Below are 5,406 nucleotides of genomic sequence, written 5' to 3' on the forward strand. Positions count from 1 at the left end.
ATGCAGCTGCATCCCCTAAACATTTCCCTGCCTCATTCAGGGTGGAGGGTTGGATGGATGCCTAGTCTGAAAGCAGAGCTTTGCTTGGATGTTCCCTGCCACCGGACTATGTGCTGTTCTGAGAATAGCACACGTGAACCAGGGAATGGAGACTGAGGAATGATAAACACAGATTCAATCTCTAGAACGATCTAAGAAAAATATCCCTTTACTTCAGCTTTTCTTGTAAACTGAAAGGGCTTTGGGGTGATTGTTTTTCTACTTTGTTGCAATTGCTTTCCTTTCCTTGAGTTTAAAAGGTCTCAACCTAAAGGGAAAATCCCTAGTCGCTGTTTTGAATTGCCTGAAGTTACACAACAGAAGTTGCGGGAGTGGGGAAACGCTGCAGTTGGCAGGAAAGGGGTCTCCGGGAGCGGGGCCATGCGCACGGCAGGGCGGCGGCACCTCCGGAGTGGTCTGCAGGACGCGTGTGCCCTCTCGTCCTTGGGTCTGTGTCGTGTTCACCATTCCCGTATGAAAAACCTCCGTTTGCTTTTCCTGAGCCACGTCTTCTCAGTTGCATCCAGTTGTGAAGATAATCTACCCAGCCTCTCAGAGGCAGTAGCCCTGTATTCCTTCTGAATTGATGTTCGTACTTAAAGTCTCTCAAATCTAAGATGATAAATACCTCTTATCTTTCAATTCCTTATTTTAGTCAAGTAATAAAGCAAGGTCCAGAACATCAGGCTTCGGGAAGTACCACTTCTGAAGCCAGTTACTGTGATTCCAGAGGACACATAGCAATGCTTACACATGCCGACATCAGTCTGAACAAATGAGTGCAGAATTCCTGTGGTTTGAGGGGACACGTTCATAGTATCATTTAAACAAAGTTCACCCCAAGAGTTTTATGCTGATTATTAATTCTATGTGACTTAAATATATAGTTGTTAAATAACTGTTTAGGAGAACGAGAAGATCACAAATGTTATCAAAGTGATCAGTAGACAAGATATAAAAAGATGGTGCTTTTGGCATTTTGCTGAGCAGTTGAATATTGCAAGCCAGGATTATACAGAAAAGTCCTTAGAAATCCTTTATTCTTTCTTCCTATTGTCTGTCTAGACTCTCTAATCTGTACCCAAGCTTCTAGAAACGGAGAGGATTTGTAGTTGCTTTTAGGCATTATGCAGCATGCTGCATAGGTCTGGGAAAGAACAGCAAATGTCATATGGAGAGAACTGGGCGACCTCAGGACCAGGATGCCAGGAATGGCAGGAAATTATGTTGTATGTGATGATGTAGTTAGGGACAAATACCAAGTATTTTTTGCTGGAAGCTGGAGATTCATCCTTTAGAAAGAACAGAACAGAAGTCACCAATGTGTTGCAGCTGGGAAATGGATTGGTGTGCACCAATCCAAAATTGTATTGGGGCAAATTAGAAGAGAATTAATGTCTGGGTCAGACAAGCGCTTGGAACAGCGTGTCCTGTTCTGGTTAGGTGACAAAGGTGAACTCAAGCTAGAAGAGACCCCTAAATTAACCAGGGGAGAGAGTTCCTCTTCCTGAGAGGGCCAGGAGAGTAGGGCTCAGTTGATAGAAAGGATCATGCAAGGATAGTATTGCTCCTTATCTAAGACGATAAATGCGAGGGAGGCAAATAAGCTATTTACACTGAAGGAAACTGCTGGGATAATAAGATCAGAATACGTTTTGCACCTCTTGTTAGGGAGGTGTGGGGCAAAGAGACCCAACTAAAGCGTGTGCCTTTAAGAACGCTGTTGTGTGCTATAGTGGTCTGGAAAACTGTTTGGACTGGATGGCAGCATTGCTGGATGCTGATTTTATTTGTTGCAACATTGTATTTGTTGCTTAAAGTTTCTATTCCAAAGAATAAAAATGGGATGTAGAAAAAGCAGATAATATTGCCTGTCTTAAAGTAACCAGCTATGCTGTAGTGCGTACCAGAAATAAACATCAGGGGAGACAGCAGAGTTGAGATGCAGAGCTCAGACAGAAACGTGGCTGTTGAAGAGACTGAGGCTCTGGATTCCTGAAATCCATGCTCAGCTCTGCCGGTGCTTCATATATGATCTTGATAACTTGATTTGTCTTATATCATATCAGGAATCCCTGCAAATGTTTCTCTATTGCACTGACGTGCAAAAGTCTGTTTCTAGAAGGGAAGCTGTAATAATAACCTTCTCAAAGAAAGGAAACAAACGGGCAAGCAAAAGACTTGTGCATTTTGCATTGCAACCATTACTTTCTCTTCTCTGTGCTACAGCACAGGGAAAGGATCAGTCTCCAGAAGACTTTAGCAAGGACTTGTTAATGAACTTTGGGTTCCTCCGATAAAGAAACAGGGAGATCATTATGGAGAAGAAAATGCACTAAAAATGCCTTGAGTCTAATTATGCCCCAGGCAGGACAAACGTCACAACTGTCTCCTAATATTAAGAAATCCAAAGCAACTCTTTTGGAAAGACTGTGGTTCCCCTGGATGCAAAAGACAGTAAGTTAAATAAAGATGACAAGCACAGGAATAATTCATCACACTTTCTTATCATTATCAGCTCACCCCCTTTTCTTGCCTGGGCAGACTCCCAGTATTGCTCACAGCTGTTGCCCCAGAGCCTTGAGAAAGCTAAGGCTCAGCAAGCCTGAAACAGTGACTGCTGCTACTTAGAAATAGTCACTGGAGCCAGGGAGAGCCTTGAATGTCTCAGAACTGTCACTTTTGATACTTTCAAACATCAATGAAATGTTCCCCAAATATCTCCCCTTTCTTTAGAAATGTTTCTAATTTCACCTGAGTTATACCCCAAACCTGCTTAGTTTACTTTGTCCCTCTGAGCTTCTCCCATATGGATGCTGCAGAAGAGAAAGGCTTAGTCCTGTTGCCAAAAGATGCCATGAGGATGTGCCTCATGAACGGATGTATCTATAAAGGAGTAGAAGCATAGCAGAGTCTATGTTGCAGCATTAATTTTCAGGCATCTTGCTGCTTCATATCCCAAGGCCCCCAGTGTAATGGGTGGGTCCCACCCACTGGACCAAGAGCTGTGCTTCGCTTTAGGCAGCAGACAAGCCTCCCCCTCTGCTCCCCATTCATAGCCCTGAAACTTCTTTGGCATTAAAGTCCCTTTCAATGAAGACAAAGAGGTCATTTCTTTTGAAATGTGCCATTTATTGATGGAACTTACATACCTGTGGGGATATGGGCCCCTCTAGACTCAGACAACACCTGAGTAGAGTTTTGCACTCGTGTTTTATCAATGCTCCTGGAAGCCTAAAAACACTGTTGATCTAGTCTTAGTTGTGAAATATAGCCTACAGCAGACACCCCTATGGAAACTGAATGTTGAAACTCGAGAGCAAAGACCTGTGATTGCTTTGGCATTGCGCAAATAACTTGTTAGCTCAGTGAATTTTTAAACAGGAAAAAGAGCAAGCTTGTTGTTATACCTGTTCCATATTTATCAATAGACAACAGTAGTGCAGAACACTGTAGCAATCATTACATTCATTTCTTAAAGTGAATCAAATGAACAGAAATTGTTAAATGCCAGAGTACAATATAGCTTATAAAACCCAACAGACATCAGGAAACTTGTACTGATTGGGCTCTTAGATGCTGTTTTCCTCTTGCTTAGGAAAGAGAATTGTAGTCAGCTTGCAATCTCCCCGACATTGTTCATGAAAGCAGCAGACAAAAAGTACCAATGAAACAGAAGGGCTGCAATTTAGTTAATTTTATGCAAAACCCAATCAGCATTCAAACTGGGAGTTACCAAGCAGAAATGTATTGATAGAGAAGCCAAAATATTCTCTGTGCATAAATGGTGAAATATTAAAAAAAAAATCTCAAAGAGACTCCTGGGACTCATGTAACTATAGGCCAGAGAAGATGCAAGGGTGAAGTTTGACACTATCAAAGTCAAGAGGACTTCAGTGAGGCTCTGATTTTGACACCCTAGGTCATGCCTCTATATGGTATGAACCAGTGCAGCTCTGGTGTGACAGAAGACCTTGTATCGGTAAGGAAAAAGAGCAACAACTTCTTCATAAGAGTGATGAGAAGAGAGATGGTTGCAAGGGTCTATGCTAGGGAGAGGATGGAGAGGGGAAAGCGATAAGGAGGGTAGTAAAGGACAAAGAGAAATGGAAAGAACTGCAGATCAGCTATAGAATGTAATTATGAAGGTGACAGCTATGCAGGGATTTGCTTTCTAGCCGTAGAGACGCCCAAATTGATGATGGTGGACATTGATGTCCCATTTTGCATTTTACTTGGCATGATAGACTCCTGTAAGCATTGAAGTTAACTAAGCGGACGCAAAATATTTTTGTACAGAACAACATGCACTCCTCTTTCCCAAACATCATGCACCCCATTGAAATTTTCTGATTAATCAGTCTCTGTGCTTCAAATCCCTGAAGGCTCCAATCCAGCGTGCGTAGTCTATCTCTGCCTATAGCAGAACCTGTGTAAGCATGCTTTCTCTGCATTCATTTTTTGAATTTGCAGTGTTCCTTGAGTTGTAACTGCTGTGTTCAAAGACAACCAGAAGTCGGTTGTGAACCGATCTGAGGATCATGCTGACCATTAACATTTAGAAAGGATAGTGGTTTGCAGAGGGAAGCCAAAAGCTATTCACTTTCTAGTATGCTTCCAGCATCCCGTTTAGGTTGGTTTAATGCCTAACCTAAGCTGCAATTGAGGTTAGTGCTTTGGTTTTCCTTCAAGTTCCAGTTCTCCATACAGTGTTCTGTTTGCAACATTTGCTTGACATTGACTGTCTGGTATGGTTTGATGGTGTTTTGCTAGAATTCCTGTGTTACAGAAGCTAATAAAGGAACTGTCAACTCAGAAAGCCCATCTTAAAATATGGTCCTACTGGCTTGGGATAAGAAATGCAGAGATTCCTTGTCCAAGCCTCTTCTGTGGAATTTGTGATGCTATTTCAATTCCTTTGGTTTCCAGTAACCAAACAACCATTGGGGTCAAGCAAAAGTCAAGGTATAAAAATTCATCACTATGAGCTTCCTTACCTATAAGCTGGCTGTATGTTAGAGGAATGATCTGGGCTATTGCAGTTGTCTTATATCTCTTGATGAGTGTTTGTATGCATAATTCAAATGTGTGCGTGTGTTTGAATTCCAGCTTGTATTGATTGAATTGGTCTCTGATAATAAACAGTATAAATAAATCAGATGGGAGTTAAAGCATTGATGTGCTGTATGGGGGGGGGAGATTAAATTCAGTGCAGTGACCTTGAGCAGAGTGTAATTTCAAAAGTGCCTTAAATATGCTGATGACATAAAATAAGGCTGAGGAAGTTGGAGGGGCAGGAGGGTAGGGGACAGAGGAACAAAACAAACTAATTCAAAATTATTCGGATTTATCAGGATTACAGGCAGA

This window comes from Fulmarus glacialis, unplaced genomic scaffold, assembly GCF_000690835.1.
Source record: "Fulmarus glacialis isolate BGI_N327 unplaced genomic scaffold, ASM69083v1 scaffold45563, whole genome shotgun sequence".
NCBI classification, from domain to species: Eukaryota; Metazoa; Chordata; class Aves; order Procellariiformes; family Procellariidae; genus Fulmarus; species Fulmarus glacialis.